This window comes from Physeter macrocephalus, chromosome 20 (genome assembly GCF_002837175.3).
Source record: "Physeter macrocephalus isolate SW-GA chromosome 20, ASM283717v5, whole genome shotgun sequence".
NCBI lineage: Eukaryota > Metazoa > Chordata > Mammalia > Artiodactyla > Physeteridae > Physeter > Physeter macrocephalus.
The window spans coordinates 46,146,440-46,168,794 of NC_041233.1; the positions used below are offsets into that span (position 1 = coordinate 46,146,440).

The 22,355-nt window shown below is 42.0% G+C and overlaps 1 protein-coding gene across 7 annotated transcripts in view; it reads right to left on the reverse strand.

Moving 5' to 3' along the window:
- SGMS1 (sphingomyelin synthase 1) overlaps nt 1–22,355 on the reverse strand; it is a 301,381-nt gene that overhangs the window by 251,144 nt on the left and 27,882 nt on the right. For 6 of the 7 annotated variants that reach the window (XM_055081266.1, XM_024121177.3, XM_024121175.3 and 3 more), the window contains exon 2: nt 14,749–14,846. The gene's annotated coding sequence lies outside the window, so the exon portion shown is untranslated. The remainder of the gene's footprint in view (nt 1–14,748; nt 14,847–22,355) is intronic. The other variant, XM_028481655.2, reaches the window with a different exon arrangement.

Sequence of the window (22,355 nt, forward strand, 5' to 3'; positions counted from 1 at the left end):
TGAATGCTCTTCCTTGACTCAGCCCAAAGCCACCCCCCATCAGTTCTCCCATCACTGCCATCCATATGCTAGGATTCATGACTCCTAGCCTCATTTCCCTAAACCTTTACTAGGTGTAAAAGTTGGTTTAAAAAGACCAACACGAAAACTCATATTTATGTTCCTATGATTATTTTTCCCCTACATAAATAGGGGGAAATAATCTACAATGTACTGAGGTGGTATTTCTTTGACCCAAAGAAGAGAGGGCTATAAGCACTGCCTGGGGTGCCTATAGTAAATGGTGTGTGAATTGGAAGCTTTTTTTTTTTTTTTTTTTTTGGTAAGGGATGAACAGTAAGGATACCAGGGAATGGGGCAACACGGCATAGCAGAAAGAACCCAGATCTTGGAGGCGGTATGTTTTTTCCAAGCTAGGAGGCAATAAGATAAAACATGGTAGTTAAAAGTGTGCACTTTGGAGTGGGATGGCCCTGGAATCAACACTGACTCAGTCACTATTACGCAACCTGAGCTGAACCTCCCAGAGGCTTCCTATCCCCTCCGAAGTAGCTGGGGTGATCCCCACTGGGGGCGGCTGGTGTGACAAGGCCCCAAGACGGCACCCAGCACCTAGTGTGCCACAGTGGCAGCAACAGTGGCTAATCTTCTCCATGACACGTATTCAAGGTCTTTTGCTGACCTACTAGGAATGTCTGGTCACATTTCCCCAAACAGTTTTGTACTGGCAAAGCACTGCAAACTGTGAACCTTCCAAGGGAATGATGCCATGAAAACTAGTGAAAAACTTTCCTAGGCTTCCTGGCTTCTCATTCCCAGAAGGAAGTTCAGGAAAAATGGAAGGTATTGTTATCTTCCTTATTATAAGGTATCATAACCGTCCCTTATATCTTCCTTATATTATAAGGTATCATAATCTTTACTATCCGAACCAGCCCTCCTCACCTGCCGAAAAAGTCACACAAGAAACATTTTAGATTCTTGGTCCCTCAGAAGCAAAGGTAAAAAAGGACTGGAGCTCAATTATATAAAATCACTGAACATAACAGAAACCTTCTTCTAGTAAATGAGCTATTAAGTTTCAGGTTAATTCTGCCAATGTTATTCCTTGTGGACCTCAACTTTTCTGAACATTTTTTTTAATAATCCTGAAAAACATCAACATAATCTGGACGCTTATAAGTATAGCTAGTACCCCTATATTACACATGAAATACTTTTCCAAAGTGAGAATAAATGAGTAAAATGAGAGATACATTCAAGGTCTATGTGCTACTGCCCCGTAACTATAGTTCCCTGTTAGGGTCCTAGTCACATCATACAGTGGGCCCTTCAATTCTGTATTTCCGAAAAGGGAAGAAGAAACTGCTTCTGTCCACCACCCTTCTGCAGGAGCTCACGGATAAATTGGTCTGACTTCAACAGGAATTTTATCTCGTCCAACTGCAAATACCAGCTACCTCTTGCTGCCCAAGGGTCAAATCACTGACAAAAAGTAGAAAAACTAACGGCTGCCTAATAAACTGTTTTATAAACAAATTCTCCCTCAGTGGAGGGAAAAGTCAACCTTAAAAAGCTGATGAAGAGACAACGTCTTTATAAGGCCACTTTGCCCGTGCCGGGGCCGCCTATGTTCCCTGCCCAGAGAGCTGTCATGCCCATCTTAATAGTTAATACTTTAAGAGAACATGCTGAACATTAAGAAAAGGCAAAAGCTGAAGAGTCAGATGAATAAGAACTAAGAAAAGCAAATTCGAATCTGGGGGCAATTTCAACAAAGCCTAGCATCTTTTCCATTTCCCCACTGTGAGCAGTGCTGCATCTGGGAGGAAGGGAGCCAGGGGGGCACCATACAGTACCCAGCACACCACAGTGTTTGAGCATAATTACAGCATAATAATACTTAATGGTATGATAATAACATCCTCTGCGTATTTAGCACTTACTATGTGCCAGGTGCTACTGTGTGTGTATAGAGTGTACATGTCTCTGTGCACATATATATAAGATAAATATAAAAATCTACATATTAACATAGAAAACTCATATATTTTATATATTTAATAACAACTATATTAATATATTATAATTAGTTCTAAATATATATATATATATATATATACTTAAAAAAATCTCATTTAATCCTTAAAATAACCCTGAAGCAAACAACATTCCCATTTTACAGAGGAGAAAACTGGGGTTTCGAAAGGTGAAGTAACTTGCCCATGGTCTCAGCCAAGATGCTAGGATATACAACCAGATCTGTTCTGTCTAATTCTAAACGTGGGCTCTTACATACCATATCACCAAAGAAGGTTTCAAAAATTCCCAAGTGGGAGACAGTAGCCCCACCAACCCCACCACCTAACACGGATCTGCCCCAGCTTCTGATCAGAGATGCCTCACAAGAAGCTGGGTGATAGACGAGCTAAAGCAGCTCACCCTGCAGGAGAGACCCAACTCCTTTCAACAGAAGCATGGCCAGCTTGTCCTCGTTATGGACCCAACAGTAAATCTCTCAAACAAGGTTATAACCGTGGCCTCCACAAAAGGCATCAGATACTGGGGTCTCATGTGAAAAGCCAGCAACCTCAGAAAACCCTCACCAACTACCTGATCTTAGACCCTCTTTAGACACCCTTGTCTCACTGTCCTCCCAGCAGCCACCACAGCTGCAGCTGGAGGAACACACCCCCTTTCAGCGAAACAGCCAAATGCCATAAATGCCACCCTTTCTTCTCATCTCCCTCCAAGAGCAGGGGGAGTCCCACAACGGATAGGATATTTCATTCACACTCTGTCTGAAGAGCAATTTTTTCCATAGAAAAACTGGGTAGTTAAAATTCTCAACCAGATGAGGGGCTTATTCATGGCAATCTCAAAGCACAAATGACAAAGCTATAGTCTGCCTCACACATTTTTTGAATCACAAAACTATCTGTCTCATAAATTTAACCCTTCATTTCTTGATAGCACTTTTGATGGTATACATTACACTATAACGTATGTATGTGATAAACCTCTGCCGACAGAAGTTTGTTAAAGAATACAAATCATAATTATCACATACTAAGTGCCAAAATCATGTTGGCAACAGAACGAAATTTTAAATAATAAAATGCCACAGGGCATATAATGTAAATCACTTGGAAACTATACATATTTGCTTCTTCCTTGATTCTTTATTCAGGAATCTATAAATACTGCACAGAGCTGGGGCTTTAAGCCCTGGGAGTGAAGTAGCTTTAGCAAGATCAGAAGCTGGCAGTTTCTGCAAAGAACAGTCGTAGCTCTCCTTTTAATTTAAAAAAAAAAAAAAAAAAAAAAAAAAGAGGTTTAGTTTCCATTGCTGACCCTCAGAATGCAGAAAATAGAAAACTCAGGCTGCTTCAGTTAAGCTGAGAGTAACCAAGGAAATATTCTGCTCATGCTTGGGCTAGAGCTTTAAAAGTGGAAGCGTGGCAGAGGCAGCAATGCTGATAATCAACGAGGGTGACAAAACTCAGAAAACTCAGGCTGGACGTTGGTCAGCTAACTTGTCATCATTTGCAAGTTTCCCTCTTAGCACTAAAAGCTCTGGTCTCTGCCTGTGAGGTAACAGACACAGCGCCAGGAGGTCATTTTGCTACTGTATATATATTAAGAGAGAAGAACACAGCAATATAGAGAGAGGAGTTGCTAATTTAACAAAAAGGGTCCCTTCCTAACTGACAAGAATTCATAATTTATTTATATTTAGCTTTTTAAAAAAACTCAACAACTAACAAGGAAGATCTACAGTACTGTGCTCCTATTAATTTTAATTCAACCTCAAGACAGTAACTAAAATTACCCCTAGATTGTTGGTGGCTTTAATAATGAGAGTGAGTAACTGACTTTCTCAACTTAGGTAAACTGTGAATCTGATCTCCCCAAAGGTTGATAGAGTAATAAAAGGACCATATTTTAAGGAGAAAGCAATTTCTCAGTTTTGCACACAGCTCTGCACAAAAAAAAAGGATCTTGGGCAAGCTTCCATAGCAATCAGCATGGAAGCAGAGAGGTTTTCCTTTCCTTTCCCAAGGGTGAAGTTATAGCTATTGAAGAGCTGCTGCTGTGCAGAGCTGCGAGCCTTCTGAAAAGAACTTCTGTTATCTAATTGCCACCAGGCCAGGAACTACCATCTCAGTTATCACCCAATGACCAAGGCATTCCTCTGAGGGGCTGTGCCCCAGTAAGCGGGAAGGAAGCATGGGTATCTGCCAGAGGACACGCCCAATGTTCAGAGAGGACAGAAAGCAACTGAATTTATCACCACAAGGGGCACATCAGGAGATAACCCAATAACCCAAGGTCAGTTGGCCTATATTAAAAGAACCGCAGTGCCCTCCCCAAACCTGCTTAATTTTTGCAGAGACCTGCTATCAGAATTAAGGTTAGTTTTTTACCTACTCTCTGACGATCTGGGCTTGAATGCTTTGTTGAAGCATTTACTAGGGATCAAAGTCACAAACACAGCCTCACTCCCCATGCCGTATTTATGTCCAATCCCTCTGGCCTGCGGCAGTGCCCTTTGTGGGTGGTCAAGGACAAATGGCATTAAAGTCTATTATTGGGCTTTTCATGTAAGAAGGCTTAATGTGTCAGCTGCATTTTAATCTAAGAATTAGATGCTTACCCTCGGAAAATTGCTTTTAGAAACATCAATAAGGATTTTTTTTAAGGATTCTTATTTTTTCGCTCAAAGCCCAATTATTTATAAATTTATTGGTATTTTACATCTGAAATGAAAGCCTTTAACCAAGAAAAAGAGGCAGCTACTGCAGAGTTAACAAGAAAGCCAAGATCTCTACTGAGGCAATCTAAATATATATCACGCCTTAAAAATAAAAGAACACCAGCTAAGGCTCACCACTGCAGGTATGTGTCTGACCAAATACCAACGCTACAAATCCTGCCCTGGATTTTTAAGACTTCTATATTGACTTCCAGTTAAAGACAGTGGACAGACACACATATTTAGTTCCTCTCTCTCCTAAACCCCCAATACAACAGTTATTGCTTTTTAAAGGCATAAATCCACAAGGACAGAGATAACAAGAGAGATTTAAATTTTAAACTTTTTAAGCTGTAAATCAATTTGAAAATGGCAACTGACGTAGCAGACCCAAAGAAGCCGTATCTTCCAATTTATGAAGCCCCATTCTTTTTTTTTTTTTTTTTTTTTTGTGGTACGCGGGCCTCCCTCTGTTGTGGCCTCTCCCGTTGCGGAGCACAGGCTCCAGACGTACAGGCTCAGTAACCATGGCTCATGGGCCCAGCCGCTCCACAGCATGTGGGATCTTCCCGGACCGGGGCACGAACCCGCGTCCCCTGCATCAGCAGGCGGATTCTCAACCACTGCGCCACCAGGGAAGCCCGAAGCCCTATTCTTAAACATGAACTGACACTCAAGGATCATCAGCCACATAAAGAAAGTATCTAATAGGAAAGACAGAAACAAACAGGAAAAAAAGCAAGTTAATAAAAATCATGAGAAAAAGAAAGTTTCAAAAAGAAAAAAAAAAGTATAATTATCTCCTCAGAGAGCTAGGAGAATACTCTTTTAAAAAAACAAGACTATAAAATAGAAGCAACCAGAGAAGAACAAACCAAAAAAAAAGAACTGTCAGAAAATAAAAACATGATAACAAACATTAAAAATTTAATAGAAAGATTAGAAAGTAAAGTTGAGGAAATATTCTAAGAAAACAGCTTAAAAATAGAGGTGGAAAACAGGAGTAAAGATCACAGTCACAGTACAAGTCAGTCAACACCTAACAGGAATTACAGAAGGAAACAACAGAGAAAAGAGGGGGAAAAGTCAGTCATGACAGACTTCAAGAAAATGCCTAAAAATGAAAGAGGTGAGTTTCCAGCCTGAAAATGCCCATTCAGATCTCAGCACAATACATGAAAATAGACCCTCCCCACCAAGGAACATTATCGCGAAGAACTAGGAGTCCGAGAGAAAAAGTAAGAAAGATCGGTCACCTGACAAGAACTGGGAATCCGAAGGTCTTAGATTTATCACCACTAACACGGGAAGCCTGAAGGCAATGAGCAAGTCTTTCACTATCCTGAGGTTCAGAGACTTCCAGTCTAGAACTCTACACCAACCAGACTGTACGTTAAATATAAATATACAGCAGAAACTAACACACCATTGTAAAGTGATTATACTCCAATAAAGATGTTAAAATATATATATTTATATATATATAAAATGCTCTCAGACCTAAAACCACTCAGTCTTACCTCCTGTGTAACTTGTTAGGAAGGTTACAGAGCATGTGGCCTGCCAAAATAAGGGAATAAACCAAGAAAGAAGGGAATATGGAATGTGGAAAACAGGGAAGCCCACAGAGAAGCAAGATAAGAGAAATCCCCAGAATGGTGTTGAAGGAAGAGTCCATCTCAAGGCGTGGTGCACAGCAGGCCTGGAGAGGACATGGTCTAGACTGGTGCAGGGCCTAAGACTCCAGGTGAGATAATGTCAAGAAGATAAAACTGATAAAATACCTAAGATATTGGGAGGAGATTCACATAGAAGGCTGTTTGTGGCTAACTTAATGATAAGGGCACACAATTTTTAAAAACAAGACAGTTATTACATCCAAGAAAAATCTGTGTGCAGGAAAGTTAAAGTAATCAAACTATACTATATAGCGTACCTGTGAATCCTGTTTACACAGTATAAGATAAATGCCCAATAAGAAATTGGGGGGCAAGGGGGGAGCAACACCATACAGGGGATAAGAGGCCTTGTGGAACTACATAACCCTTTAAAAATCAAGCTTGTATAACTTCAATAAAAACAAAAACTAAACTTTAAAAAGATATTTCTATACCTAATATTTCATTAGTATACCACCTGATAGCTTACAAAGTACTTTCACATGTGTCTAATCATTTAACTTTTACCAGACTCTGCAAGTTAGGTTACCTCCTTTATAAAGAAGAAAGAAGTAGCTCAGGGAAGTTGAGCGACTTGATGAGTGACACAGAACAACAGGGGGCAGAGGCAGAACTGGCAAGAGGGTGGCGCGCTCCAGGTGCGTTTGACATGCACAGTGTGGCTGATACGAATGATGTGGTAAGAGTCTAAAGGGAGGTAAGCCACATCAAATTTTGGAGTGCAGGGTTCTCAAACTTGTGTGTCCATAACACTCACCTGGAGCTCCACTTATACGAGGTATCCAAAGTAGCCGAATTCACAGAAACAAAAGTAAAATGGTGCTTACCAGGGGCTGGGGAAGAGAGGAAAGGAGAACCGTTTAATAGGTATAGAGTTTCAGATTTGCAAGCTGAGAAAGTTCTGGAGATCTACTTCCCCACAATGTGAATATACTTAACACTACTGAACTGTACACTCAACAATGGTTACGATGATGAAGTTTATGTCTTTTACAATTTAAGGAAAAAAGAATCACAGAGAGCTTGTTAAAACACTGATGGCTAGACCTCAACCCTAGAGTTTCAACTCAGTAGGTCTGGGTGGGACCTAAGAAGTTCTGCTTCTAACAAGTGCCCAGGTGACGCTGATGCCGCTGTTCTGGGGACCAAATTTTAAGAACCACTGCTCTGGTTCAAAGGTTCTCAATCCTGAACGCACAGCACCTTCACCTGAGATCCTAGACCAAGTAAATAAAAACATGAGCGGGGGAGGGGGGACCTGGACATGGAGTGCTTTTACAGTCCTAAGGGTGATTCCAATATGCAGGCAGTTTGAGAGCCACTGGCCTGGACAGTGGCCCATGCCAATTGGCAGTACAGCGTGTGTGAGCGCTACAAGCAGGCCTGGGGCCACTCAGCCACATTCTGGCTCTGCCTCCGTTCCATCATCTACAAAATAATGGTCATGGAGCTGTTGAGACTATTAAACAGGATAATCAATAAAAGAACTCAGGGCAGTACCCATCACACAATGAATAATAATGTTATTACTTTTGTTGTTGACTTACAGGAAACAAGGTTGCCCTTGTTTTTTCAGCTATAAAACAGGGTCAGTAAAGACAATGAAGAATCTATTAATATTCAATCCCAGACTACTAAACAAGACAAAAGGCTCCCAAGGACCTAAGAACAAAGTAAGTGGGATTAAATCTAAGAACCTTTTACAATTCCCACAAGCATTTAGCAAACCAAGGGTCTTTCTACAGAATTAGTAGCTAATCCCTTTACTCTCTGACTAGGTGTTGTTATTTGGAGTATAAATACCATTGTCAAAGCAGGTGTTGGAATCGATACTCAAACACCACCACCTTCACCTAAAGAAACAACATAATGTGGTGCGTTCACACAGAAGGTAATGTCAGACTCAGAGCCGAAATTCCTGAAGACATCTACACGGTAAACAATTTCTTGTCAAAAGAAACTGAAAATGAAGACAAAGGCATAGTTCAAATAGGTTTGTTCATTCAAGAAATATCTGAGCACCTCCCACATACCAGGCACAGTGGCAGCGAGGGAGGACAGGCCCCTCACTGCAGGGCAGAGCTTTTCATGCAGGGAAGCGGGCGGACCCGCCCGTGAAGCAAGCTTTGGGAATGCCCAAGGCCACCCTTCTTCCTCAAAACAAAAGCACTGCAGGGAGAGCCAAAATTGTGGTTTCTGCTAAGTTTTTCTTCTCATGGAAAGCTGCATATTTGGGGTGGGGTGTTAAAGATAATCCACAGTAACACAGTGTCTTGAGTCCACAGTCAGTACAAAGAAATCATTGTCTACATCCTCGGAAAGCAACATGACCCTCCTTAGATGTCTGGGTCACACCAAAGCCTGAGTCCCCAGGGCAAGCCTCCTTCATTAAGTCATTTGAATAATTTCCCCACAAAACTGTCTCACCATTGTGGGAATATATTCTTAATGAGGAAAATGGTGTCTTTTTCTAGACAGAACTGGCTAAAGGCCTTGGAAGCAGCATTCTGGGGTGGTGTGAGCCTCTCTGTCAGACATTACGTCCTCACACCGTACTGATGGGTTCAAGTCGCCTCCCAACCACAAAAATCTTGGTTTCCTCTAAAGCTCAGAATTACTGGCTCTGATTAAACAATCAGCAAACATCTCCGGAGTGAGTGCCAACCCTGGATACAGCTGACTGTCCCAAGCCTGTGCCCACCAGGGTGGAAAAATTCTGTGCCAATGTCCTCCCACTGACGTCCTCTAAATATCCCTGGGGGCACTCTGTACCTGGGAAGCTAAAGATCAGCTTGCAAACAGAATATGTAAGTAACGCTGCTGCCCGGCTTGTACACGTAGGTACATCCAAACAACAGGCCTACTTTGTAAGAGTTTTTCCCCCTCTGCTTCTCTGATTGATTATTAATCCAAACGGTCCACAATCACTACATAAAGACAACTGTGGGGGCAGGGAAGAAGTCAGGAGACCTGACCGACTTTGGTGCCCCCTTTACAGGCCACGCGACCCTGGACTTCCACAAGCTCACCTGTCACTCTGCTGGCAGGGCCGTCTCAAAGATAACAATAGCAAGGGACAGAAGGACCAGCACGTGTCAGGTACTGTTCTAAGTGCCCTACAGATGCCCATTCATTTCATCCCTCGCAGAACCTATAAGGTAGATGCCTTTATCCCCATTGCACAGTGAGGAAACTAGGGCACAGAGAGGTTAAGTATTTGTCAAAATCTTATGTGGCTAATCATTGAGCCCACACAGTCTGGCCCCGGGATCCATGTTCTTAATCACTTCTTTATCCTGCCTCCCTGATGCTTCTTTCAGGTCAAACAAGTGAATACATCTGAAAATGCTTTGCAAACCATAAAAAGGTACATTTTTATTATTATTATTATTATTATTATTATCATTAGTTTGCCTCCCAGCATCCACTGACCCTCCCTAATTTCTGTACTTCTGGTGGGAACCATACCCCGCTGTCATCAATCAATGCTTCATCTTCAGCTGAAGAGGTGCTCACCTCAGACACTAGGTGTGAAACACATGACCTGGGCGATCCAGTCAGGATGGGCCCATGTCCCTGGCCACAGTGACTGGTCCAGCGCTAGGCACCAGACCAAGAACATCGTCTGTGCAGCGCCTTGGATGATCACTGCAATGACGTCAACCTGAAGCTGCTGGAGGTCTCACCTGCAGCCCAAGAACATGCAGCCAAGAATGATCCTCATAACATTGTTTGGATCCCCAATCTGGCCCTTCCTGAAGTCAGATCCATCTCTAGACTTTCAACCACCTGAGCCAATAAATCTTTTTACTTAAGATAGTTTGAATTGGGTTTTCTGTTACTTGCAACCAAGAGAATCATCCTGATCTCTTTCTAAAACAAGTTTCGCTCTATCAAGCTATATTCAGCTGCACTTCAGTCCTTTCCCTCTCCAAAAATAAAACTTGAGAGACTGAGAAAGTAAATGTTAATTAGCTAGCCTTGACAAATTAAACACTCCTGGAGCTGGAGTTCTTCACAGAAGAACTCCGTATTATGTAGAATAGAAGATCCAGTTTTTTTAATGCCACAGATCAAGTGTTCTGGCCTATCATCAAATTTGTTTCATAGAACTTTATTTTTAACCAAAGCAGTTAAGCCTGCAGTTTTCAGCTTTGCAAGGAAAACAACTGTGATATTTACCTCCTCTCAGTCTTCTCATTTTTCAGTTACCCCTAAATCCAAACCACTACAAAAAATTACTAAAATGAAGAATAAGATTGAGTTTTTAAAAACATTTTAAACACAAGAAGCAGAAAGTTGTGTATGGGTGTATATATCATTTCTTCCTCATAAAGAAGAGGAACTAAACCTTAACCTTATTTATTAATTTCGGCAACAGAAGAAATCAGTACTAGTTTTAATCATATTCATTGAACTATTCATTGCATCAGCTAACATTCCTTCCCTATAGGTCCTTCAGACAAATTCTCATAATTAGATTTCAGAGGAAAGCACCATTGGTCACCCAGACCACAGCCTCGGAAGGTGCAAGTAGCATGCCGCTTGACATCAGACGGCTCCTAAGGCAGTGCATAAACACTGTCAGGACTTGGTGCGTTTTCACGTCTTCAAATTATTACACACAGCTAAATAACTACGGTGACAGGTCAGTCATGGCCCAAGTGTCCACCCGTAAAGCATATATGAGCATATATAAAAATGCTAATTGAGTGAAAATGATGTTAAAAACCAGTTTCACGCTCCTTGGAGAAAACTTAAAAATATTTCTCTATTTTCTATGTTCATTACATTGCACTCTATAGCCTCCTATTAAGAAGAAACAAACTTTAATGACCTCAAGTAAGCAAGTAGATAAGCATACCAACAAAGATAAATTTGTTTAACTACATTCCAAACTTTATTACCTTGTGTGCTGTGCTTTCTGTTGAGGCTTATTTTTTCTTATTATCATGGCCTAAGACTGAAGGTCTGCTTGGCTTGCTTTGGTAAGCTCTTCAAAGATCACAGCCCTGTCCAGACAGGCTGCTTTCAAACAATCTTTGTTACCACGTGTAAACAATTAGGACCTCTAAACACATAATTATTTATATGATATCATGCAACATACTTTTTTATAACTGAATTAACCACTAGATTACACAGAATAAGTGTTCATCAAATTTATAAAATTAACAAAACTAGCTGACATATTAGTTTAAATTTGAGGATTTAAATCTATTTCCATATTACACTTTTGTTCTGATTCACAAAAAGCACAACCCTACAATGGAACTTCAAGTTCATAGGGGTCTCTGTAAAGCCCACACGGGCAAGAAGCATATCTGACTATCACCATTTTACACCTGACATATAATAGGCACTCTGTAAATATCTGTTGGATAAATAAATGAATAAATAAAGGCATTAACACTAAAAATAATGGGCTCACACTATTTCTTGACTACAGAGGTTATTATTACTATGTCCTTGCTTCGATGAAGTAAAGCAGGAGTTGACAAACTTTTATGCAAAGGGCCAGATGGTAAATACTCTAGCCATTGTGGCCCATATGGTCACTGTTGCAAATGCTCCACTCAATCTCTTTCACTATTCAACTCTGCTGTGGTAGCACAAAAGCGGTCATAGACAATACATACACAAATGAGCACAACAGTGTTCAAATAAAACTTCATTTACAAAAACAGAATTTGGCCATAAAAACACCCAAATCCCATGGGAACCACTTTCTTATAATGAACGCTCTATTCCCTAAAGGTTGGACATTGGTGGACTTGCTAAATTCAGCCAGACAGGTTTTGTTTTGTTGGGTCAAAAATTGGGCGGAGCATATATACTCATTTCCCACAGCTCCATCACTCCTTACTGAGCAACCCCGCCCCCTACTAATTTCCGTCATGTTACAAGCCTGGCCCACGCAAGCCTTTGAGTTTACATCCTGAACTTTACAGTACAACTGGTTTCCAGTGACGTGGCCCATACCCGCACCTATGAATCTGTAAGCACAACACAGGCTCCTCAAGAGCAAGCCCATGACTTGCAATACTTCACCCTTCATCTAACACCTAATATCAACACCCAATGAACTTTAAATATTTATTGACTGCCTACTGTTTGATACAGTTACTATCTCCTTGGACGGGGTGTAGAAAGAGTTACAATGACAGACAAAAGGATGGAGAAAACGTGCCAGCTGAGAACAAAGAGAAAAGGGACATGGTGAGTCACAGGAAAAGCAAGAGGAGTCATTACAGGACTGAAAAACCAATCTCTTCCAACTGTGTCGCAACCTTCTATCGGCTGCCGGGATTCCTCCTTCGTATCACAGCAGAAGCTGGGCAGAGGTTGGACAACTCGGGACACTTCAATGGTAACCACAATGAGGATAAAACCTTGGTTAATCCTCATTTCTGCCACAGGGTGCTCTGAGTGGATGAACCCAAAAAAATCACCTGCATCTAACAGAAGGAATAAACTGCTGGATTCTCACACAATGCTATGCTCTCCAGCAATGAAAATGATCAATCTACAACTACATGCAACAATATAGAGGAATCTTTCTAATACACTGTTGAATGAGGAAAGTCAGACACAGAAGAGTACGATCTGCATTATACACATACACATACACACACACACACACACACACACACACACACACACACACAGAAAGACAGGCAAACTAATTTATGCTCCTAGAAGTCAAGAGAGTAATTCCCCACCAAGTGGGTAATGTCCAGAATCTAGTGTCTAGAGGAGGCATGAGGCTGTGGGGAAAATGTTCTGTTTCTTGAACTGGGTTCTGGTTACATTAATGAGCTCAGTTTGGAAACTGCACTGAGCTATACACTTACAATATGCGTATTTTCTGTATATATATTCTATTTCAATAGAACGTTTAAAAAAAAAAACACTCCCCCATTTCTAAGTGGTCCAAGACTAGAGAGCCAATTGAAGGCCGCACACAGAGCCCCATATGCCTTCCCTTCCGCCATCCTTCAGCGCCTCTTGCCTCATGTGGAGCCCCAGGCACGCCTCCTCATCTTTTCTAAGCATAACCAGACAGAGGCCAAACAGTGAGAAAGCAAACTAGATCATTTTGAGATACCCGTAATTCCAGTCCCAGCGTCCTCGGAAAGTTAGTGTCTTTCAGAAACTTTACCGCTGTCACTAACTTTTTGTTCTAAATCAGAAATGAAAATATTAAGATGACTCCGCTGCCCTAAATGGCTCACTTAAATAGACTTCTTTTAAAATAACCCTCTAAATGGGTAAATCTAGTTCATAAACATGAATGAAGAAATGCTTCAACACTCAGGGCCTCCAGAAGAAGATACTGTAAACAAAATGTAACTGAGATTAGAATGTAGAACAGCAACAGCAACCCTGCAAGCACCACAGAGCTGTAATGACCGACTGTGTAAACGGCCCTCATGGGTAATACATACAACTACAATCAGAGCTGAACACACATCTTTAAGACTTTATGTAAAGTTTCGACTCAGGTAGTCAAATTATGGGGCTGGGGATCATTCTGATTCTCTCTAATGTTGATCTTAATAGACTAACCTCAACTGGACATGACCACTCATATTCTTTTCCCATTCTCCTTGTAAGTTCAGGCTAAAAAAATCAATTAAGACCTTTGATCACATTAGATCACAGAGACTGGTCTACTTGTGAATGCTGGTCAGGAAGGAGAGAAGAGCAGTCATCAGATCCTCTGACCTAACAATAAACATCAGCTACAGCGGGCCAGATGGGCAGATTACCAGGAACAGAGAAAGCACAGTAATCCTCTCTTATACAGGGCACACGCAGAGTGAAAATTCCAATCCTTTATATCCAGATGTTTTTCATATCAAACAAATTCACTATATAGATCTGTCCATTAAGTAAGTCACTGTTTAAATATTTTTTAAATCTGACCTTATTTATATCAGCCAGGAAGGGAACATAAATTCAAAATTACATCTTTTAATAGGAAATTGTAACTGTGTTTAATTAAATGATTCTGTCATGGAGTTTATGAATGTTCTAAAATGTCCCTCAGGGGAGAATATTCTTATTTTTAGGAACTGCATCCCCAAGAATTGAGGATAAAATGTCATGATCTCGTCAACTTACTTTCACAGGTTTCAACAGAAAACAGCAGAAACCTACTACACACACACACACACACACACACACACAGGTATACACAATGTGGCAAAATGCTAACAACTGTTAAATGTAAACTCACTGTACATTTTTTAACTCTTCAGTATGTTTGAACATTTTTATAATAAAAGACGCACAGAAATCTTTACTCACCACCTTTCAAGTGGATGGCCGTCTTCTTTTTCCTAATCAAAAACGAATGGCTAAATATGCCCAGAGGCACATTTATGGATGTTCATGCTGCCCTCGCCCTGCAAGAATAAGCAAAACAACACGTTACCACCAAAGGTTTTTATTAAGTTAATGCCATTTCAGTTGAGACAGTGTTCTTAATATATGTCAAGCCTGTAGGTTAAAATTCTGTTGAAACTGTTTTTTAAGCAAGGAGAAAAGTGAAAAGAGAAAAAAATAATCCCATCACATACTGAATGTAGGAAACAAACACTGGCCTGACCCACTCGAGGAACTTCTGGAACAAAGGAATTCCTCAGTAAGTTTCTTTTAATTCACATAAATTTCAGGGCAGTGATGTAGCCTCGACTTCCACTTGAACAAAAACTGGGGCTTCAAGAACCTGAGCTTGACTCTGACTTTGGATTCTGAGACTACACTCAGAAGGCACCCATGTACCCTCGCAGAACCACACCAGACATGCTGCTCTTCCTGGAGTCCTTTCAGGCAAAGGTATTCAGACCGGATCTACTACTACACTCGACTACAATATGTGCTCTTGGGCACAGCGGCCCGGGGGCCTGATGCCTCCACCACACCTCACCTCTTGGCATTACCTATTGCATCTGATCCTCGCCACAGCCCTGTGAGGCAAGTGGTGTTTACTGATTCCATTTTCCAGAGAAGGCAGCTAAGTGTCAGAGATGATACAGGACATTCAACTAGAAAACATCAGACATGAAACTGCTACTTAGGTCTTCTGACCTCAAGCTCAGGGCTTATCTCACTAGGAAAGGAGAAAGCACAGTATTTATATCAGCTAGGAAGGGAACATAAGTTCACAGGCCGTCCCCACGCTCCCTACCCCATAACATGACACCCTCCTGAAAACCAACCTCAAAGCCAAACAGCCACACAACAGAGCCACATGTCATTGTGAGGAAGGGGCGGAGGGGGGGGGAGGTGCATGCACACGCTGCAGTTTACTCCCTGAGAGTATATATTAATAATTATTCTTAATAGTACCAATAATACTATAATTATGATTACCAATTACTATAATGACTATTAGTCATTATACTTCCCCTTGAAACACAATAACCCTTCATGTATTTTTGACATTTTATATATATGTATTTCATTTTTCTCCCTTCTTTCTCAAGAAAGCACGCTATTGGCCAAAGAAAGTAAAACAAGGCTCACATGGCACCCCAGGTAATTTTTATTGCTGCCACACAAAAAGGCAATTACCACTCGCTGTTGAAGATTTTCCATTCATTTTTATAAAAGGCAAAATACAATAAAATATAATGGCACGGACACTGACTGCTCTGCCAATAAAGATGGAAGCAGCATCAAAACTACCCTGCATGATGGCCTGAAGTGGCCCTTCATCTGCTGATCACCAAAATTCTGCACACAATGCGCAAAGGTTTAGAGGTCTTGATGTCTACCATGCGAAGGTGCTGGTGTACAAAAGTCTGAGGAAAGCTAGTCAGGGACCCCTACACCTGGCTTTTAGTCCTGTCTCCTCTGCTCACTAGCTTGATTAAAAATTGAGAAAACCTCTGGACTTCCCTGGTAGTGCAGTGGTTAAGAATCCGCCTGCCAATGCAGGGGACACGCGTTCGAGCCCTGGTCCTGGAAGATCCCACATGCCGCGTGCACCATAACAACTGAGCCTGTGCTCTAGAGCCCAAGAGCCACAACTACTGAGCCCACATGCCACAAAAGTCTGAGGAAAGCTAGTCAGGGACCCCTACACCTGGCTTTTAGTCCTGTCTCCTCCGCTCACTAGCTTGATTAAAAATTGAGAAAACCTCTGGACCTCCCTGGTAGTGCAGTGGTTAAGAATCCGCCTGCCAATGCAGGGGACACGCGTTCGAGCCCTGGTCCTGGAAGATCCCACATGCCGCGTGCACCATAACTACTGAGCCTGTGCTCTAGAGCCCAAGAGCCACAACTACTGAGCCCACATGCCACAACTACTGAAGCCTGTGCGCCTAGAGCCCGTCCTCCGTAAACATGAGAAGTCACCGCAATGAGAAGCTCGCACACCGCAACGAAGAGCAGGCCCCGCTCGCCACAGCTAGAGAAAGCCTGCGTGCAGCAATGAAGACCCAACGCAGCCAAAAATAAATAAATTATTTTTTAAAGTATTAAAAATGGAGAAAACCTCTCCATGCAGCTACCTCTCCTGTGGGTTGGAACACCTGTTCACAAGGATGTTGCAACTCACAGAAAAAGATAGGATATGACTCAATGCCTCACCAACGAGAGCACTTGGACCCCAGGAATACTGACCAAGAAGTTACGCCAACAGCAACACAAAACCAAGGGAAAAAAACATGATGTACCTTTGGAAACATCAACTTTACTCATGGATTTTGGTGAGGGAAAGATAAGCAAGTGAATCAGTAATATTAAAGTTGTTAATATTGAAACAGATATGCATTATGGAGTTGAAGGCAATCATTGTATGAAATTTTTTTTTAATATTTATTTATTTATTTTGGCTGCTCCGGGTCTTAGTTGCAGCACTCAGGATCTTCATTGCCGCGTGCGGGATCTTTTAGTTGAGGCATGCGAACTCTTAGTTGCGGCTTGCGGGATCTCATTCCCCGACCAGGGATCAAACCCGGGCCCCCTGCACTGGGAGTGTGGAGTCTTACCGCCCTGGACCACCAGGGAAGCACCCACTGCATGAATTTTAAAGCCAAAACTCCTATCCTTACTTGCCTAGTTCATTTCCAGCCACACCCTTACATGTGGGGGAAGGGAGTGAGGGATGGAATCTCCGTTTTCATTAAAGATGGTCTTGGGACAACCTGTGAAGCTGGTAGAGGTTTTAATATCACAGTGCGTCCAGGAAGCTCCCAATGGCCCCTGCTTTGGAGAATTCGCTTCAAACTCAGGAGTCCCAGATTTTTGCCAGATCTAGGTACAGGTGGGATGAAGTCTAGATACATAACAATCCCATCTCTACACCACACGTCCTGGCGTGAGTGTTACTGAAGTTCCTCTCTTCACTGCCCTTCCACCGCTCCCTGCCCCTTGGACATTCCCGTCAGGCAGGCTCTGCCACTTAGTTACTCAAATTAAACCACTGACGTTTCTTTAAACCCATACTGATTGGTAACACCTTCAGCATCTCCAGTAATTTTCATTTAAATGGATGCCTGCATCATTCCTAAAGAAAAATAATCTGACCAATTTAGTTTGTCTCTGAATTAAACTTTCTATTGTGAATATATTTAAAAGTGCCGGACTTCTCTGGTGGTGCAGTGGTTAAGAATCCACCAGCCAACGCAGGGTACACGGGTTTGATCCCTGGTCCGGGAAGATCCCACATGCCGCGGAGCAACTAAGACCGTGCACCGCAACTACTGAGCCTGCGCTCTAGAGCCCGCTAGCCACAACTACTGAGCCCGCGCACCTAGAGCCCGTGCTCCGCAACAAGAGAAGCCACCACAATGAGAAGTCCACACACCGCAACGAAGAGTAGCCCTCACTTGCCGCAGCTAGAGAAAGCCCGTGATCGGCAACAAAGACCAAACACACACAATAAAAAAATTTAAAAAATAAAAAAATAAAAAGTGCCTACCATGGTAGCCAGCCTCCCAGATGGCCCCCAATGACCCCTGCCTCTTGGCACTCAGGCTCTTGTGAAGTACCCCCAACACACACACACACACACACACACACACACACACACACACACACACACACACTGAATAGGGCTGGCATGTGTGGCTATGCCACGTCATGGTCACGAGGACACTCAAGCCGCCCTAGAGGGAGGCCCACGTGGTGAGGACCGAGGCCTCCTGCAACAGCCAGGTGAGTAAGCCTTCTGAGAAGCAGATCCTCCAGGCCAGGCAAGCCTTCAGACAATGGCTGCTTCCACTGACATCCTGACTGCAGCCCCATGTGACCCTCCCCCGGTTAGAACCATCCAGCGAAGCTGCTCCTGGTTTCCTGACCCACACAGACATCGTGTGAGATGATGAAGGTTTATCACTTTTAAGCTACTAAATTTTGAGGTAACTTGTTATGCAGTGATAACTAATATAATAACATATGTCAGCTTAAAGAATATTAAAATGAATCCCATGTATGTTAATACCCAGTTGGTGGTGCTGGGTTCTGTTTTGCCTTTTGTTTAAAACAAACAAACAAACAAAAGGCCTGTGTACCCCTTCCTGTACCTCAACCCCTCCATTCTCCCCACCAGAGATAACCACAAGCCTGAATCTTGAGTCAATCCTTTCCTCCTCTGTATGGTTTTACCACATCTGTATTCTCAATATGTTGTTGTGTTCTGCCTGGCTTTAAGCCTAATACAAAGGAAACCAGGACCGTATGTATTCCAGACTCGCCTCTTAAGATTTTGATTTTGAGATTCATCCCTGTTGACTCATGTGACTGTAGCTGATTTTTCACCACCATATAGTTCTCACTATGTGAACATACCCACAATTTACTGCTCTGTTCTACTGTTGAGGATCATCTGGGGATTTTTCAGTTTTTGCTATTATGAATGATGCTGCATTTATATTCTCGTGCTCATCCCCCGGTGCACACAGCAAATTTCTCCAGAGCGTATACCTAGGAGAAGAGAGCTGGGCTTGGGACCACGTATGTTCAACTCTCCCCGGTAATGCCAGATCGTTTTCCAAAGTGGTTACGTACAATTGACTCTTCAGCCGCTTTTCCAGTCTCTCTCCAAATAAGAGGCATGCTTGTTTTGCTAATTACCAGCAAAGCTTTCAGCCAACAAAAGGGAAAGCTTTTCCTATTTGCAGCATCACCGCTGCAAATAAATAGTACTCCAAAGTAGTGACCCAGACAGCTGGAACATATTAGTCACAGGACATCAGGACAGACTTTGGAATAAGGATGCAGACTCAGCCAGCACCACGCTGCCCACGGATATCAGTCAAATTTGACTTGTAGACCTACGTTCAATTCAGAGACTGCTGTCCTCCTGGTGGACTCACAGCTATGGTCCCCTCTTACTGCTGTCTACTTGAAGGGGAAAAAAGTTAATTCCAATGCAACCCAGCCAAATTCAAGATTAAAGAAGGGGAGTCAAATCATTTCAATGAAATAGGGTGTTGCTGTTGTTTTTTTAATATAGAATTGGTTGTGTTTTTCATATATTCACCTAAAAAATGAGGTTGTTGTTTACTATACCTAATTTTATGTGTCTACGAAAAACACTTAGGTATTCTCTAGACAAAAAAAAAACATCCTTTTTAGATTTACTAATTCAATTTCTTAGGTGGAGATAGTAATTTTGTGATAATTTAATCTGTTTTTCTAGTAAAATCGTGGTAGCAAATATTTCTGTTGGCATTAAATACAAAAAAATGTGAAATTCTTTCACTTTGGCCAAGAAGGAGAGAAGAAAGTTACGATAAATTTCAAGGAAGCTCGTTATCATGTCACTGAAAGAAACAATGGCACGAGATGACCAAGATGACCAAAATGGGGTTATTTCAACTCAACCTCTTGACAGTTCTTATTTGTCTCTTTACAATAATTTATCCCTGTGAGGTAGGAGCTACTGCTACACCCATTTCACAGATGGTGGAAACTGAGGCATAGAAAGCAATTAAGTTGTGCACAGTCACACAGCTGATAAGTCACACAGCTGATAGAACAGGGATTTGAAACCAGTTTACTCCAGAATCCACATTCTTAACCACTACTCTAGGCAGCTTTTTCAGTCCCCCAAGACCAGCCAGAAGGCCCTGCAATAGTGACAAAATGGTGGAGATACCACTTGAACATTTTCTCTGACTTAAAGTTCATGTTCTTTCTACAATGGGCCTTCTGGACAAAATAAAATTACCCGATCTCAGGGCTTGTGGTAGGCAAGTGTTGACCTTAGGTCTTGGAAACAGCCCCCATGAAAGAAACAGATGCCACAGTGGGAGAAGGTGTGCTGGCTTTCTTGGCACTCAGCAGGCAGCAGCTGTCATGCCTCCGTGACAGGCAGATTGAGGCAGAGTGGGTTCCAATAAGAGCAGCGGGCACAGTCAGAGAACCAGGGCTCAACGCCACCTCCTTACAGGGTCACACTGGGTAAGTCAAATGGCCTCTCCACACGATGTTTTGTAAAATGGGGCTATCTTTTATTTCAGACGGTTACTGTGAAGATTAAGGAGACTTAATACCTAACATAGACCTGGGACATGGTAAGCGTTGGATACATGCTTAACAATTGAAAACGTGCTCTAGCTACCGAAGAGGAAAAAGCAGGGAGCCAATTTTAATCACACCCTTGCTTCCACAAACAAAGCCTCTCATACTCCATAATGGATGATGACAATTTGTAAAAGGCCATCTTGGTACCATGATTATTATTTTTTTTTTTTTTACTAATATTATGATTTTCTCTTTCTGTCCCACCCTAAACAGAATAACCTTGCCAACTAGATCAACCCTTTATGGTATTAGTAAAAGTTAGACATTCTTACATAAACACTGAAGCTGGAATGGACTCAGAGTAAAACATTTGGCTCATTTAACTTTTCTGTTACTGACTTCAGAGAATCTTAAGCACTCATTTCAAATACCAGCCCCTCTTCAAAGTATTTCCAGTTTCCTGGAAATCACCCCAAATTATCTGGCTAACAAAGAAAAAAAGCTTGATTAAATGACTAGTAAATGACAAATTTAAAACATTCCAGCAACACTACACACACCATTGCTCTGAGAGATAAGGTCCCTCCCTAGTACCCCTTTTGCCATACCTCAGGTTAGGTATTCAAAGTAAGAAATGTGAATTTAGGAACACAGCCCCCAGGTTAGCTACCAGCAATCTCCATGGTAACTGGTCCTCTGCCTTTAGAGGAGGGATGAAGGAGTAACTGCAGCACTGCAGGTCTGCTTTTCAAAATTTGTCCAATCCCATCTCTTTCTCGACCAACTGATGCCAATTCATTAGTGAGCTATACAGAGCAACCAGAGAAACATATTTCTTAAAAACAAAAGGCTGAATCTTGTGTTGGTTCTAATATTTGATGCAGAGTGGAGGAGGAGACCCGCCAAGGGGCTATTTTCCAGAGGAAGGTAGCCAGCAAGGGGCAGAAACAGCCTCAGGACAGTATGAAGTGTTTGAAGAGAACAACAGAAGCAGCCACTGCCAATGTTTCCTCAGTATATACCATGGCCAGACCTTCTAAGTTCTTCTTTAAAACCTCTGCTCAATCACCCTGAGAGAAAATAGTGTGATACAGATTCCTATTTAACAGATAAGAAAATTGACTCAGCAATTAAATGACTTGCCAAAGTCACAGAACTAGTCAATGGGTATAATAACTGGCTCATAGCATACAGTAGGTACTCAATAAATATCTGTTGAACATGGGGTCTTTATTCCTCCTCCATAAAAATAGAAGACACCACTTATCTCACAGGGGGTTTTGTAAGAGCAAAATGAGACTATGTACATAAAGTTCCTAGCTCAGTGCCTTGACCTTGGAACATACTGGGGTACCTGGGAAACAATGTTGACACAGAAAGCTAGGCACAATAACCACATGGGATAAGGTTATGACAATGACTGTGGGTGAAGTAAA